Below are 18,283 nucleotides of genomic sequence, written 5' to 3'. Positions count from 1 at the left end.
GAGTTCCACAGGGAAAACAAAGCACTCCAGAGCAAGCAGTTGGAAAGACTCCCTGCACAAGCGCACAGGACGGCTAGGATGTGCTGTGGGTAAAAGCAAAAAGTAGCTATAAGAAGCCCCTTTATTCTGTTTTGTTAAGAGAAAAAAGAGCTTAGTTTTTGTCCTAAGGTAGAATGACTTCTTGTTTTAAGATAAGAGATAAGAAAGTCCAGGGTGCTGGGTGGACAGCAGGCATGGACATGGTGAAGGAAGACGAGTCTCGTGAATGTCCTGTGGGGCCCAGCTGGCCAGGATCCTGAGCAGAAATGTCAGAGGTACCATGACGCAAGGCTCTTCTCTGGTCCCCTTTGTTAAGAAAGGTTTTCTTCCAGTGTGGCTGTGCTCTTAATTGAACTCTGAAAGGTTTTTTTCTACCTTTTAAGTAATTGGCCTAGAAAGCAAAGGTTCTGTGTTTTACCAAGATAATTTCCTGTGCTTAATGTGTTCTTTGTCAGTTTTTGCTTAATTCAAAAACTCAATCCTTTCCTTTAGAAGAGCTAAGATTTTGCCAGCTGTGGCGACACATGCCTGTCATCCCAGCAACTCAGAAGACAAGACAGGAGGTTCCCAAGTTCAAATCTAGACGAAGGCAGGAGGTTCCCAAGTTCAAGTCCAGCTTAAACAACTTGTGAGACCCTGTCTCCAAAAGTAAAAAGCCCTGAGGATGTAGCTCAGTTGTAGAGCACCCCTGGGTTCAATCCCTGGTACTAAGGGGAAAAAAATTTAAGACTAAGATTTTTTTACAACTATGTAATTATCAGTATTTTCCCTTGAAGTCTTTAAATTGTTACTTGTAATTCTATTTTGATGGAGTTTTAAGTGCTTGATTTTTTTTCACAAACTTAAATTCTAAATTAAGCCTTCTTCTTGACCATGGATTAATTTTGGAATTTTCCAGATGGGTCCCAAATGGTATCTCTTCTTATAAAAAGAGATATTAAACTAATTGGGCTCATGTGACAGATTAAATTATATGGAAAACATTGTCAATAAGCAAGCCTTTTCTGAGTTCTATTTGTGTAGATGTGTTACTAGTATATTTCAGAAATTGTGTGAGCGGGTGCGGTGGTGCACTCCTGTGATCCCAGCAGCTCAGGAGGACAGTGAGTTCAAAGCCAGCCTCACCAACTTAGCAAGGCCCTCAACAACTCGGTGAGAGCCAGTCTCTAAATAAAATATAAAAGACGGCTGGGGAGTGGCTCAGTGGTTAAGTGCCCCTGGGTTCAATACTTGGTATTAAAAAAGGAAAAGAAAGAAATGTGTGAAACTCACAGAAATCTAGCGGCCCTATTACTGCACTGCCAGCCACAGTCCCAGCTGTCATCCTCAGTGTCACCTGCCAGCTGCAGCACTGCTGGGAGGGACCCTCGCGGGGTCTTCAGCCAGGCCCGCTGCAGCTTTCCTTATCTGCAAAGAGTGAGCTACTTCACGCTGTGCTTTTCTGCATAACATTGCCAGCAGCTATAAACCTGTGCCGTTTCACCTTCAGGAGATTCATGGGAAGAATTCTGACAAGTCCAGGTTCTGATAGTGTGAAGAAGCTGATTCATTCCCAAAGTCATCAGCCCCACGTCAAGCAGATCAAGAATTATGTGAATGACAGGCTATGGCAGATTTTCATGCTCAATCAGCCAGTACTGAATTCGTGAAGAAATTCAATGTAGCTGGACTCCATAGACTGACCCAAGTCAAACTGCCTACAATGACCTCTTGTGAACAGCACCATGCACCTGAATCGAGAGCTATATTTAGGTAAATCCGACATTAGTTGTGGACTCAGGGAGAGTGGAGGGGGGTTGCCGGGCTCCCACATCCTTCAGGCCTCTGTCACAGACAGATCTCCACTCTACGGCTTATCACAGAGCAGCAGCTACACAAACCATGGACAGTATCGTGAGGTGACGTTGTGAAATTGCTAACATGGTTTATGACAACGAGGGGTTTGTCCAGCCTGTCATTCTGGGGAAGTGATGCACCCTCTGGTGGTCCGTGTCCACAGCGGCTGGACCACTGGAACCCCTACAGATGGGTCTCATCCACTTCCAGGAATGTGTGTTTGCTATGTGTATATGCCCTCTCTCCTGCAGGAAGACTTGGACCACCGCAGCCACTAAACGGTGATCAGGGAGTGTGTTTCCCTTACAGGCATGCCCGGGGAAATCTCAGCCAGAGGTCCTTGTTCTAGGAAGGCACTGCAGAGGGTCGGCAGGAGGCAGAGGGCACTGAATCTGTGGGATCACCTGGGATGGGACAGAGGTCGCGCAGCCCACAGCCATCAGACCCCTCCCTCTGGAAGACACAGACTGGGCCTCATAAAGTGGGAAGGGAAGGTCTGTGTCTCCAACAATGGAACTTCATGTATTTTCTGCTCTTACAAACTCTGACACGACTCAATATTATTCAGATTGAAATCATTCTGCAAAATCTATTCTTCCCAGGTAGGAGAAGCCTTCTGTGATTTACCAGCTGATAACAGTCAGACCTTCCTGGTTCAGGGTACTGCCCAATTCAGAAATCCTTCTTTGCATAGATAACATCCACTAAATTTAATTTATCTAAAGTTTTTCTTTTAGGAAAAGCACTGAAAGAGAAAGTCTAAATATTATGCTTGAAGGAAGGAATAGGGTGCTTTCACTACTCAATTTCTTCCAGCTCTTTCACACCTGAGGAGAGGACTCAGGCCCCGCCCTCCCAGGCACACTGCCCTGCACAGGGCAATTTAAATCCTGGTCCCTTACACCAGCTGGAGAAGCTCAGGTGGGTCATCTAACCTCTCTGCATATAAGCATCCCCTGGAAATTGAGCCCCCAAATTCATCTTATAAAACTGTGATACAGAGTAGCAGAAAACATTTAGACAGCACCTCCCTGATGCTTGTTGGCCCCAGGGAAGTAAAATCTTGTTTGCAGAATTCCAAATTAGCAATTGGAAATGGTTTTAAATTTATTTATTTATTTATTTGTTTGTTTGTTTGTTTGTTTATTTATTTCAGTTAGGTATATATGACAGCAGAATGCATTTTGATTCACTGTACACAATTGCAGCACAACTTTTCATTTCTCTGGTTGTGCACCATGTAGTGTCGCACCACGTGTGAAAGTATACAAGTACCTAGGGTAGTGGTGTCCATCTCATTCCACAATATTTCAATCGGAAATTTTTAATGTGATTTCCTCCTTCCCTAGATACCTGTTTCTTACTCAAAGACCTCAAATTAACTAGTAATGAGTGAATAAATTATGCTCCTAAGAAGCTCCCAAAGGGACAAAACTGGTTTTAGAGACTTATTTAAAATATTCACCAAGAATATCAATCACACATGTTAAATTTTTCAAATATAGGATCTCAACCCAAACTAATGCTACTTTTTAATTCTTTATCACTGTCGATTTCAAAGCAGAGTGTACACCCTATGCACTGAGCGGGAGCCTCAGGGAGTCCCCCTGGACAAGCACGACAGGGTTCGGGCAATGGACATCTTAAAAAGAGCCCACAGTGAAGCAGGGGACCTGCCTCGCACAGGCCAGAAGAGCGTGTCTCTGCTGGGAGGTCGGTGGGTCTGCAGCTCTGACTGCCCGTGGAGCCCTGGTGGGAGACGCGCCTGCGGGGGCCTCCCCAGAGCTGCAGCTGTGCCCCCTCCCTTCACCCCAGTCTGTTTTCACTAGAACACTGCTGCGCACTCTCCTCCCGGAGTCCAGGGTGGATCCATGCCAATGAAAGAACACCTTCCCCAGGGACACCTCTTCCTGCCGATTTGTGCTGCCAAAGAGACCCTCGGGAATCAGGACGGTCACAGTCCCACAAGAAGCCATCTCAGAGTACGGCTTGGTGGGTAGGAGAAACAACACCCATTTCATCAAGAGCCTGTGCTCAAAGGTGAGAATGAAAGAGAACCAGAACAAAAACAGTGGTGACCAGGAAGAAGCACATCTTGCTCCCCAAAGCTTGAGATACACAGGACAGATGTCTGAGACAAACACCTCTTCAATAACTCAGTGTGTGGGCTCTGGGTCCATGTCATTGGACTTTCCGGGGTCTTGATGTCAGTTATTGAGTTATCAGTTATATTAACAGATGCTTTTAAATCTAATTCCACGTGGCCTTGCCTTCTCTGCTGACCCGTGTCCTACCCTCTGGAGGGTGGTTTGTCCAAGCATGCAGCGACTTGGTGACTGGCAGATCGTACCCTGATGGGTAAAGCTGACAAGCAAATGTGGTGCACCTTCAAAAGGAGTTTCTGGTTTCCAAAGCCAGAGAGAAGATGCACTGGCAGACGAGGGCCCCCCCGCCCCCGTCTCTCAGAAGGTGAGCCCACGTCCAGCCCACCCAGTGCCCAGGACGTGACTTCATTTGGAAGCAGGGTTCTTGCTGCAGGTGTGATCAAGTGAAGATGAGGTCACCCTGGATGACAGAGGCCTCATCCAACCATCAGTGTCCGTAGGAGAGGGAGACAGTTGGACACAGGGACACACAGGGACAACACCGCACCGTGATGGAGGCAGAAGAAATGGGAATGACCCATCTGCCAGCAGGGAGCCCGAGGATCGCTGGAACCTCCGAGGCCAGGAGGGACAGGGGTGCTGGCTCCTCCAGAGCCCAGGGAGTCTGGGGCCCGGGCAGCCCCAGGACTGCTTGATAGCACATTTCCACTCTTAGGACACCCGTGTGACACTGGTCACAGCAGCCCCAGAATCCCAGTGCCCACTGACTCACTGTCCAGGCAACACTTAGGGAAAAACGGATGCAGACGGGCTTCCTGCTGACCACAGGCGTCAGAAATACTGATGAAGTTACGAGAAAGGTCAGTGTGAGGTCATGAGGAAGAGGTAAGGCCAGACCCAGGGAAATGGACCCTGGCAACTTCCTGGACGGCAGAGCACAGATTGCAGCTGTAGCCTTCAGTGGGAAACTTGCAGAAAAGGTCATTTAAAACAGGACACGTGGAGCCATGGCCTCTCCACAGAAGGAGAACGCCTGATCAATATTCTGACTGCTTTAAACCCACAGACCGTGGATGCACCCGAAGCCCTGGACACAGCCACCACGGCAGCACTCTCTGGGCCCCTCTGAGATGCAGGAGCTTTGCTTTGGTGAATTCTTCCACTTTGCTTCCGTTTGTCACCATCCGGGAAGACCACCTTCTCAGTTCACAAGACCAAGAACCCACCTGACTCCATGCTCCAGGTGACATATTTTGGGGACTCATCTGGGATCTGCAGAGGGTGACTGAAGCTGACCACTGACTCTCTCTCTCTTCCTGAAACAAAAACCAGAGCTAATGGCACAACGGCCCACCTACAGGAGTCGCATGACAGGCTTTCTGGGCAGACAGGACCAACCCTCCTGACCTAGGCCCTGGGAACACTGGTCCTGACGAACGTGGTCTCGGTCTCATTTTTGTGGGATAAGACTGGTGTAGGGGGACAGAGGAAGGTTTGAGACCAGTCAAAGGCTAATCCTGGGCCACTCCCCAGGCTGCTTGAAGGTCTCATGTCCAAGTCTGGCCCTGACATTCCCCCAGGGTACCGAACATTAACCCCCTGTGATTTTTGTCCATCTGGAATCGAAGCTGCATGAGCAAGTGGCCCAAAGGAAGAAAAGAGAAAACGTCCCTTTCAAATCCAAGCTTCTGTGGCACATAGAAGACTCTTCCTTCTTGTGCACTGAGATTCTGCTTTCGGTAAATTCCCTCCTAAATGCTGGAAAAAGCAGGAGACACAGAGGGAGGAAATCTGGAAAGGCCCCTGCTCCAGGCTGCACCCGACCCTGGACGATGCAGCAGAGGCACGGTGTGCTCCGAGGACAGCATACGGGCATTGTCCCACGTTACAGGGACTCCGCTTCAGGAAGCTGACACAACAGGCCTGTCCACAGGTGCCCTGAATCCTGTGGGTCTTCTTTTCTGTCTAGATGAGCACAGGGAAGAAAAATCAAAAGACCCCATATGCACAAGTTTTCCTTCTTAAAAACCCTTCCTGGGGACTTCGTGGGCTCCCACATTCTCTAAGAATCTGACTGACTTTAGTCTGATCCACAGCTCACCCTGTTGTGCTGTTGGTGTCCCACACGCTCCTCAACTCAGTGATTACGGCTGCAGATTTAAAAAGAAAAACTTGTCTTTGGAGCGCATGGTTGTTCTGTGAATTTACCTTGGTCCTGTTCTTTCCGTTCTGATTTGCTTTGTTTCTCTAACTGGAGTTTTGGGTCCTCTCTGTTTGGGTTTTTTGTTTTGTTTCCTGCTGTCTTTATTCGGAGGCCAATTAACTCTCAAATACAACGGACATCTGTGCCAGGCTCTGTTTTACTTTCTACAGAGTAAAATCCGAATTCTGTGTAATATTCCCTGTCTGTTCTCACTACATTGATGCACACCTTCATGCTGAGGTTTGTGTCTGTGTAGACGCTTGTGTCTCTGAACATTTGCCTGGTACCAAAATTGGCTTATAGATAAATGAGTGCTCACAGATAGAAAAGAAATGGATCCAAGTGCCTTTTAGTTCATGTGACTTAAATAAATATTTAACAAAAAGAAAAAGTAAAGATGTTTTGAAATTACTAATGCACACTTTAGGAGGTCGGCCAATCAGGAAGCACTGGTGTATATCTTGGTGTATACCCTGGTATAGCGTCCATTGCTTAGGATGCTTTTCTTCATCAGAAAATGGCGTGGAATGTTAACTGGCTTTGTCTGATCACTTGGTTGTCATGGTAACCTGAAGTTCCAAGCACACCTGGCTTCTTAAACCATACGATAACATATATTTGGGCCTATTAAATGTGTTTTTTCTTTTTTGTTGAGTCTTTTTAGTTATATATTATATTAGGAGACATTTTTACATAATCACAAAAGCATGGAATTCAGTCCCCAGCACCTTCCTCTTTCCCGTTTCCTCCCTCCACTCCACTGATCTTTCTGCAATACGTTTATAGACTTTTTAAGTCAGTGTCTTGTGGATACACTTAACGTGGAGATTCACTGTGGCATATTCAAGTTTGTACACACAGAAGTTCAGCCTCCACTGCTCCTGCTCCCCCCCCCCCGTCCCTCCTTCCTCCCCATCATCTCCTTTGTCCACTCCACTGAGCTTTCCTCTATTTTGATGGAATCTGCTTTTTCTTTTTCCCCCCTTTCTCTCTCTTTCTCTCACCCCACCTCCCACTTTGGATTAGCTTCCATATATCAGAAAAAAACGTTCGACCTTTGACTTTTGGGGAACTGGCTTATTTCACTTAGCATGATAGTCTCCAGCTCCATCCATTTACCAGCAAATGCCATGATGTCATTCTTCTTTAAGACTGAGTAATACTCCATCATGAGTATACACCACATTTTCTTTACCCATTCATCTGTTGAAGGGCACCTAGGTTGGCTCCATAGCTTGGCTACTGTGAGTTGTGCTGTTGTAAACATTGATGTGGCTGCTGTTTTAAATCCTTTGAATATATATCAAGGAGTGGGATAGCTGGGTCATATGGGGGTTCCATTCCTGGTATTTTGAGGAATCTACATACTTATTTCCAGTGTGGTTGAACCAATTTGTAGTCCAACCAACAGTGTATGAGAGTATCTTTCCCCAGCCCCCCGTCCTTACCAACATTTATTACTATTTGTATTCTTGATAACTGCCATTCTGACTGGAGTGAGATGAAATCTCTGTAGTTTTAATTTGTATTTCCCTAATTTCTTGAGAAGTTGAACATTTTTTCATATATTTGTTGGCCGTTTGTATTCCTCTTTTGAGAAGTTCTGTTCAGTTTCTTTGCCCATTAAAAATGTTTTTATAAATTATTTGTAAAAGAAAAACAGATGGAGATTAGCTTGTTTCCAGGTCTTCACTTAAAGCAAGGTTATAAGAGTTAAGATTTTAATTAACAGATGTAATTCCATATGCAAGGAGTACAAAAGGTTTTAGCTATGTTCACAGTTAAAGTTATTTAAGGTTTTTCCCTAAGGTCGAATATTGATGTGCTGATATAAAAGCCAACATCTAGTTCTGTTAAAGCAACAAGGATTTCTTGGAACATTAATCTGTTCTTATCTATCAAGATAATTTCTTATAGGTATTAGATTTTATTGCTTAGGGAAACTGAGTATAAGTCTAGTTAAGCAAACAACTGTTATTTTAGGTTGTTGGTATAAAATTGACACCCTAAATGTACATGACTATATATATTAAAAAGTTTCTACCATGAAAGTGATGTGTGTTTGGTGTAGGCAAGATAACCAGTAAGTGCTCTCCTCTAGACTTGGTATCTGGCATAAATGGGGCACTCTGCCATTTAAAAACCTGACTTAGACCTGTTTCTGTTTCTGATTACTAACACTGTTTTTAAAATTCATAAAAAGAATTCATGTGTGATTAAATTTAAAAAATTGCTTGGGCCTTTGTAGAGGTTAAATACATACCAAAGACATATTAGTGATATTATAGAGATTATGCTTCTTGGTTCGAAGCTAGTACCTGAACTAAGTTTTTGCTCTTGTTATTTTCACTTTGTGAACTGTTGCCTGTTAGTGTTCTGCAGAAGTACTGCTTCTGACAGAACAACCTGAGTTAACTTAAGACAATTAGCTCTCAAAACAGATAGGACACAATGCTGATGTCCAGTACTAGTACTAACCTAATTAGATGAAAGGGATAAATTATAAACTTCTAAGTTAAAACCCATTACTCCCACTTCAAGACTGGTGAAACTGGCTTGTGGGTGTTTAAAACCAAAACTTGAAGATCAAAGCCAAGAAAGTAAAAGCATTAAGTAAAAATCAGCCAATATATTGGCCCTTGCCCTCTAAGGTCAGCCAGGACCCAGGGAGTGATGAGACCCCTCTAAGGCTCTAAGACTCTGGTAAGTCATCTGACCTCCTGGTCAGGGGGATCGTGAGGACCCTAAAGAACAGAAAGCCAGTGAGAGCACATTCTGCACAGAGGACCGTCAGTGGAGAGAGAAATGTCCCTGATGCTTCCAATAGAAGCCACAGGTGGTCAGTAAGATTCCATAACAGCAGTTAGGATTACCTCTTCATAGGGAATGTGGTCAGGAGGAAGAGAAAGGCCAGACACATAGGGAAATGGGTCCCGGGACAATGCCTGATCAATACGTGACTGAGTGCCTCTGCCAGCTCTGGGCCAGGGCTGACTTCCTTAGACCTACAGATCCACGCAGCGACCCCTCAACAGCAGCCCTCCACTGAGAATCCTCTGGCTTCCCTCCTTGAGGTAGGAGCTTTGCTTTTTTAATAAATTCTTCCACTTTGCATTCACCCACTGCTATCTGTGAATCTCATTCTCGGAATTTGTGAGACAAAGAACCCCCTAGCCAGGCTTCATTTTGCAAATGTATAGCCAAACTCCAGGAAAGAAAAGGAAACACTCCGGAGGATTTAAATAGAGAATATAGGCCCCAGCCCTGGAAGAGACATCCAAAACAAGAGCAGGTCACCTGATAACCAGCCCTTGAAGGCAAAACACCAACAAAATAGGGAAAAATTTGAAACAAATTCTAGAGAAAACCATTTTACCTACAGGAGCCCCACTGCTGACAAAGAACGACAGCCACCCTCCAACCAAGCTGCTGTCAACAGGAGCAGATCTCCGAACACGACGGGTTGTCTTTAGGGTGCCAAGGGAGACGGCAGCAGCTGCAGTCTGCTGGGCTACACTGCCGACCAAGAACAATGGCAGACACGTTCTAAGTCAAACTGTAAGCATCACCACAGGAAAGGAAGAACTCACCTCTTGATAAAATGGGATCGAAGCCCAGAGGTGACATGAAGAAGCAGCAGTGACCTGAGAAGCACAGAGGGGTGTCCCCATGGGGCAAAGCGGCTGTGGTGACCACAGGGGGGGAGCAATGGAAAGCTCTGCTCAAGTGCTGCTCAGCCATGGTCCAGGGACAGGGGGCCACAGGGCCCAAGGTAGGGTCAAAGGTCGCTCTGCTTTGGGATTATTCAGGAGGGGAACACAGATAGTCACTGATTTTAGCTGCACTTATATTAAACAGCAAGGTTTTCTTTTTTTGTGGTGCTGGGATTGAACATGGGGCCCTTACGGGTGCTAAGCTCCACCACTGAGCTGTATCTTCAGCCCCTAGCCTTTATTTAGATGAGTGCAGGGATGATAAAGAATTTAAGAGTAGCTCCTAAGAACTAAAAAAGTAAATAACTTCAAAATCAGTAGTGGGAAGAGATTTAATGATCTCATATATGCAGGAAAGGGGAAATAAAATACAAAGAATGGAAATTCACAAAGGAAAAATAAAGATAGAACAAGAAAGACCCACCGGAATTGAAATGTAGGGGGAGCAATGAAACATAAAAAGCATAAGAAAAGTTCTACTAGGCAACTACGAATCTAAATAACTCGGTTTGCTCATATTAAACACAACTTGTGTCAAGGCAGAAAAGCCCACTGGGGTTGGGTGGACAGATGCCAGCAGACCCCCATATCTCCACCTCCTGGAGCTCACACTCGGTGCAGATCCCCTTCCCCAGCACCAGCCAGGCCCTGGGTTGTTCCAAGGATCAGAACAGGGCAGAGGCGGGGGCACTGCTTTGTGCTTATGTAGTGTCAGGAAGACTGTCCTGCTAATGGACTCCTCGAACCAGCCATGCTGGGAAGACCACGTGGTCAGCAGCAGCCAGAAGCCTCTAGAACTGCAGGCCACCCTCCAACAGCAGCCAGGAGGCCTCTCAGGTCCTCCCACCTCCAACCACAAAGACAGGAGTTCCAACCTGAGTGGACTAGAAAGCAGGTTCCCAGGTGAGCCTGCAGGTGAGCACAGCCTGGCTAACCCTCTACCGAGACCACTGAAGCCCCAGCGGGGGCCTGGCCAGGTCACGCCCAGCTCCTGGCACAGGGATGGTGACGCTGGTGTGAGGGTTGTGTGGCTTTGTGGTGCACAACAGGACCCTAGAGCTGAAGGGCCCCTTATTCCTCATCAGTGAACCATGATGAACCCAGACACATGTTTAAATGCAAAGCACAAAGATTGACAGAATTACCATGATAATGTGACCCACCTACAAACCTAGTGAAGGAGTTGGACAAACTTTCCTGAGAACATAGAGAGCAAGGAGGAAAAGTATTAGATTCTAAGAAATTTAACGAATGAATATAGACACAATTCTGCCCTCGGGAGAGAACATTGGCTCTTTTAAACATGTGCGTTATTTATGGCAATTGACTACATGCAAGGACAGGAAGCCCAGCCCAACAAATACCAGGAATCAGTATCCTAAGAATAGTTCTCTCACAAGACACACCATGGAGTCAGGTATAAATAGAGAACACCAAGTAATTACCAGTTGTAACTAAATATACTTTTCAATACAGGACAGGTGCAGTGTTTGACACACTGAAAAATATAAAACATTTAGAGTTGAAAGACAACAAAAGAATCCCTAGTATATCATATGACTTGTGTGGTTCGATAATAAATATTTTCCCAGGGAAATATGTAATTATCATTGCACATGTTATAAAGGAAGAAAAGTAAAAAAGAAGAAGAAGAAGAAGGCAAGTGATCAACTCAAAAGTTCAGACAGAGAGCCCAAGATCAAGATCAAAGTAATGGAGCTGCCTAGGAAAGAACAGGTTCATAAAATAGAAAAATACCTACAATAGAGAGGCCAGACCAAACTCAAGACTTCTTTGAAAACATTAATAAAAGAGTAAAACGAGTAGCAGAAACAACCAAAAAAAAAAAAAAAAATGACAGAGAGAGAGAGAGGGGACACAGGTAACAAACCCAAGTGGTGAGGGCAGTTGGTCAGCTCTTACTACAACAGACACCTGAGGCCATCAGCTGAGGAAGAGGAAAGGTGACTGACTCAGTTCTGGAGCTGTCAGCGGTGACTGACAGCCCTGCTTGGGGCCTGTGGTGCACAGTGCAGGGCAGCAGAAGTCTGGGCGGAGAGGCTGCTCTCTGCGTGGCTGGGAGCAGAGAGAGAGGGGAAGAGACCCAGGTCCCTCCTTCCCAAACCTCCCCTTGGCCTCACCCCTTAAAGGCTCCTCCCCTTCCAGCAGCACCAAGCTGAGCACCAAGCCTGAATAACACCCAGGGCCTTAACACCAGGCCTGCAGGAGTCATTCCAGATCCCAACGAAAGCACAGAGTGAAAATGAAGCCACAGTAAAGACAGAGAGCCTTCACATGGAGATGACACTGTGATATCTTTATGCCAATGCACAGAAAACTTACATGAAGTGATTAATTTCCTAGAAAACATGAATTACCAGGAAGAAATAGAAACCCCAAATCCCAAACCCACCAAAGATTGCAACTCAGCTGTAGAAACATCAGGTTCCAGAGCAGCAGGCCCCAGGCTCCGGGCACCTGACGGCCAGGGGGCCAAAGATGCACTTCAGCTGAAGACAAGGTGGGGAGGCCCTCGGCTGACCTCCTGAGCTCCTCAGAATGGCCGCAGGGAGCAACAGGGTCTCTAGAGGCATAGGTGGCAAGGAGCTAGCCACGGTGGGGAGGGGAGCTGAGTGCAGAGGTGGACCGGCTTCGCCCCTGGACTCCAGCGCGGCCACGCAAGCAGCGCGGCTCTGTGCCCCTCCTGCGCCTGCCTGCCATCCAGAGGAGGGTGCTGAGGGCGCCATTGGCTAGGCTCCACCCCTGCCTGGGTCAGGTCCTGCTCTTCTCTCAGCTCTAGAGTGCTCCTCTGCAAAGAGCCACCTTTAGCCTCCATGTGGACTTTGACCTTGAAGCTGGAGCTGGGAATGGCTTCTGAGAGGTCTTTCTTGGGCAGCAAAGCGAGAGTGTTCTGTCCGTCCGTGGAAGGAAAGGAAGGAAGAGCGTGTGCTGAGAGCCGTCTAGGCAGACCTCGCGTTGCGCTGGAGTGTCCACCTGCCCCTCTCCGTGAGCCGAACATACCGCCTTGACTCACTGATGGAGGGCTCCACCACACTGGGCTCCCAGACGGGCTCCGAGGACTCAAGTGCAATTGTGGGTTCAACATAGACACGCATGTCCACGTACATACGTGTATACCTGTGTGCGTGTGCACGCATGTATGGGAGATGTCAGGAACACGGTGGCACGCACACCAACCCTCGGACAGGAGCTGCCGTCAGAGAGGGAAAGAGTTGAGGAAAGGCTTCAAAGAGGACTTCAGCTACCTACATTTTTTCTTTCAAAATTTGAAATCTCAATTAGAAAAATGTTGACATTTGTCAAAAATTAGGTCTTTTGTATCTATTATTAGAAATATTTCATAAGGAAATCATTCTTGAATCTGAAGCCCACTTTACATCATGCCAGTTTGAAATATTTCCTCTCACAATGATTCTTCAGCTCTTTGCACACAAATTCAGCCTTCTCTCTCCTGCTAACACCAAAGACATGTCCGTCTGTCATCCTGGGAGATGGGGCAGCACCGTGAGATGGAGACGCTGGGCATCCTGGACCCCACAGCCCCGGTCACGCTCCTGGTCCCAGTAGGCTGCAGTGACCAGGACTCTGTGGCTGGTCACTCTCTACCACTGTCATGATGAGGACAGGAGAAAGTGCCATGTTAGGGGCAATTCATGGGTAAAAGTGATCTGTAGTAACTCAGCTCAAAGAAAGGCGCTCCTGTGGACCCTACCACAGTGAGGAAATGAACAGAGCTTCTATAAAAGATATGAGGGTACTAAAAGGACCTGACTAGTGGACACTCATCTGAAAACCTGATTCATTGATTAGATGGTACATCAATGCTTCATACACTAATTCTTATGGGATTTCAGGAGTCACCAATCTTATTTATTTGCCATAATAACCTTATCTGTTATTTCTCGCATGTCCCTGTTAGTGATTCAGAAAATATAAGCAGATTTATTATATGTTGATTATTATGTGCATTAAAATGATTGATTATACACTGATAGAGGATAAAGGGAAAATTAGAATCTGCTAACAATAAATGAGGAGAAAGCATCAAGTTCAAATTTCCTCAGGAAACTCATTCTCTCTTTCATTTGGTTTAAAATCATATTATACAGCATATGGCAAAGTCAAAATCGACCCAGGAGCTGTCACTCCAGCCTCCCCCCGCCCCCTTGAGACATGCACTTGATGTACCTGAGCGGCTGCCTACAGCCCTGCACTCCATCACTCGGCCCGAGTCCCACTGCAGGCCTTCTCGGCTCCCCAAGCCTGACCCAGGCCACTGAGGCAGCACCCCTGATGCTCCGTGTCCTTAAACATGGCGCACAGAGCAGAACAGTAACGGCTTCCTCCTTAAATGCATTCCCAGCGTGCACAGAAGGGTGCCCAGCCCGCGGGAGCCCTCACTGACCGTCAGCTAGGCTGTTCCCGCCGTGGATTTCTGACTCTGCACATCCAGGACCACTGAGAGCTATGCTGATGGCTGCTTTGTGACTCATCAAGCAAAGCCTCATGTCACTGGGAATCAATTCTAACCTGAAAGGTGACTCAGGCGTTCCTGCGGTGGTCAGTGACGTCGCACTCCACGGCCCTCCACCTGCCCTTGGTCTGGTGCTCAGGCTACCTCCCATTGGTGGTTTGCGATTCTGGGAAATAAATACAGGGGACCTGTGCTTGAGAACTCACGGGTTCTACAAACAGCACGGCTAAGCTCTCGGCTACCATCAGCAGCTCCCAAGTCCCGCTTCCTTATGGCTTTCATTTATTCCAAGTGTAAAGATGACCTGCTTGACACCCTTAAAGGACTTCTTAAAGTTCTCAGAAGTTCAATGGTGCCCGAGAAAGGGACCAGGAGAAAGATACACAAGGACAAGGTATCAATAATGTTTAAAGAGTACAATTACTATCAAGACAAATTCCTGGTGACATCACTAAATGTCAACAGTACAGAGAGACTTGCAGGGCCACTAGACCAAAGGGGAAGTCGGAACAGGTTGTGTGGACTCAGATTTGCTTATTTTCCCCACAGCAGAGGACTGCGGGGTGATAGCTATAGGGTTCTCAGGAAAGAAAGGTGGGCCCTGTAATTAAACCAGCCACTCATCTTCTGAGCACAGATGGAGGTGATGTCCCCAAGCAGCCAGCAATCTGTAGACCAAACCCTGCCAACCAAGAGGAAAACAGGAGACGGAAATGAGAATCCACAGTAAAGTGCTCAAGATGATCCTGGATCCCTCAGATGCAGCACCCCCAGCGCGTGCACCAGAACCTCCCCAGGTGCAGGAATCACAGCTCAGGACATTCGGCAATGCTACAGGCTGTGACGGGGCAGACAGGTCCCACAAGTGAGACCAGGGGATGAGACGGGGGCTGGAGGCAAGAGGAAAGTGCCCGCCCCTGGGGTTCTGCCGCAGGCCCGGCAGGCAGGCACACGGCTGAGGGCGCAGCTAGAGCGCTGGGTCCAGCTCGAAGGCTGCTCTGAGTCAGCTTCTTCATGACCGGCTATCACTCATGATCAGAAATCACCTAAAGCTTGTCAGCTCCTTGAGCTTCACCTCTTGCCATTCAAGTGACATAAAATCCCATTCTTTTTCGTGGAAATAACACAGCACAATTTGTTCCTTTTCCTTAAATGCGCTGGTCTGTGGATTCCACGGAAGTCCCCCACGGGTGTCTAAAACGGCGACGGCCGAGTGGCTCTGGAGGGGTAGTGAGCGGCTGGACCTGGGGATGCACTGTGCTTTCATCTCCATACAGTTCTATATTATTTGCTTTTAACCTTCCTTTTTCTGCATTTCTGATTTATAAATTATTTTTATAGGTCAGAAAGGAGAGGAGAAAGAGCAGCAGTGGGTAAGAGGAGAACAAATGGAACCTTCAGAAGTCTAAATGCCGTCAAGAAATCAATGGAGTGAGATGATAACCTGAAGACACCCACCAGACTTAGCCACAAGGAGGTCACAGTGACAGGAAGCAGAAAAACATCTCTGAAGGGGGCCCTGAGCCGTCCTGCGGAGGAGAGAGAGCTGTGACGGCGGGGGGCAGAGGCGGCCGTGCAGGCGTGCTGGGCTCTTCACCCTGGATGTTACAACGCTAAATTATGTCCCAGGATTTTCTTTTTTATAACCAGAATTCTTTTCTTTATCTTATTTATTTTTATGTGGTGCAGAGGGTCGAACCCAGGGCCTTCCTTGCACATGCTAGGCAAGCGCTCTACCACTGAGCCACAACTCCAGCCCCTGTCACAGGATTTTAAAGAAACAAAGTATCCTAACCTTTTAATGATGCAGGTAAAAAAAAAGTTAAATACTTTTGGACATTTGTTTTAATAGTATTAAATAGCACTTCAGCAACTCACACCTGGCCTTCAGTATGAGGCAGGACTGTGACCCTCAGGGGTCTGGAAGCCCCCAGGCATTACACTATATGCACCTGGGGTGACGGTGTCCCCTGTTTGGCGTTCTAGTCCCATCTCCACAGGCCATGGCTTTGCCCTCCTTTACAGTCCAGCTCTCCAGGAAAGGTTACTGTCCCTTTGTCATGGATGCTGTTAATGAACGTGTCCTACTAGGTAAAGCATCTTACTGTCTGTCGCTAAGACCTTGACGCAGCTGGAATCTAACACGCCACACAGCCAGTCGAAGGGTCCACAGCCTCTCCCACTGTGCGCTTTCTGAAAGCTGGACGGACTCTGACACATGGACCTCCACGCATCCCAGACCCTTGGCCCAAGGACTGTGAGACTGCATCTGACAGAACCCTTGCCTGTCCGTGCCTTAGGTCTCAATGTTTAGAAAAGTTGCAAGTTACTTCCATGCAGTTGAGAGATCTGCATGAAAACTGGGAGGCATCGTATACACAGGAAGTCTTAAAAATACATTCTATTTCCTCTGGCTCTAATTCTCTTCCACTTTTTCTCCCTCTAAGACTTTGAATTTTTTAATTTTCTATAAAAGGTAAAAAAAAAAAAAAACAACTAAACAAACAAAAAAAAAAAAAACAATGCTTCATTGAAGCAATAATCACTTTGCACCAAGCACTGGGAAAAGACTTTGTATTTCAAAGATGTATGGCCATAGGTTGAGTCCCTGTGTTGTTAACAGACCCTGCAAATTAGACTTGGAGACCAAAAACCCGGACCACTGTTCTGCATTCAGTGTCACAAGACACATGGTGTTGAGCCACTACTAAACCCCGGTGGTGACAAAGTCACGACTGTCCTGGTCAGCACGTGGGTGCCGAGTACAGCAACTCTGACCCACTGCCCCAGGAACCTCGGCAGGAGGCGCTCAGCTATGAGAACCAGGGGCCTGCAAATCAGCAAAAGAGCAAGGTCGCTGTGACTCCCTAGGTCCAAGGATGACTCACTGCAGACCAGCACAGAATGGCCTGCGGGCGACCACCTCTTCCACAGGTGGACAGCTAAGAGGCGGTCAGGGAAAAGTCGAGCTGAAACTCTTCCCCACTCTGAGCCACTGATAAAGCAGAATCAGGAAGCTATCACCACTCAGAATCACCACTCCCCTGCCAGCGGGAAAGCCAGTGGAGGGCAGCAGGACGCGGCTTCCACCTCCCGTCCAGTCACCCCTGCTCCAGTCGCAATATCAAGTGACATCACAAACCCTGGCTTTAAAAGACCTGCCAAGTGTGTGAGACGGAGACCAGAACAGGGGGCAGATGGCAGTGACCTCTCAGGCCCTGATCTGCAGTCGTGGCTAAGTCTCCTCCTGCCCCTCTCCCGTGTGCAGGAAGCATCCTACGCAGGCCACCCTAGCTCACCCCTACCCCAGCTGGCCCAGAAATGATGTGGACGGACAGAGGAGCCCAAGTGGGGCCAGGAGGGCCATCGGCTAAACCCAGCTGGGTTCCCAGGCCACAAAAGTGGGGGTACTGTATCCCTCATTATCCGACTGACACAGTCTTCCCACCACCCCCGAAGCCCGGTAAGAGAAAGTGTTCTGGGATCCAAAGCCCGGGTTGAGAGTCCTGGACCCCAGCAGACACGCCTTTCTATGTCTTTGGAGGTCGGCTTTCCTGCACCCTGACGGTTCCCTGTACACTCCAGAGGAGCCTGAGTGGACTTCTCCACTGACCACCCCACGTGTCCGTGCCAGGCCTCTCCCCTGTTCTGTAGCAGCTGGCCCTGACTCAGCAGTGTCTCCACACCTGCACCGGGAGGACAGCTCTGGAGCCCACACACACTGGCTGCGCAGCTTCACGGGGAGACCCTCCTTCACCAGCCTCACGGTCCTGTTGTCATTTTGTAACTTAATTGCTGCAGTAACACCGTGCATGGCAAAGAGGGCACAAAATACTCATGTAACACTGAAGAATAATGACAACATGAACGCCCTGGGTCCTTTGCTACGTGA

The sequence above is a fragment of the Marmota flaviventris genome, chromosome 7, assembly GCF_047511675.1.
Source record: "Marmota flaviventris isolate mMarFla1 chromosome 7, mMarFla1.hap1, whole genome shotgun sequence".
Taxonomy (NCBI): Eukaryota; Metazoa; Chordata; class Mammalia; order Rodentia; family Sciuridae; genus Marmota; species Marmota flaviventris.
This window is presented reverse-complemented; position numbering follows the sequence as displayed.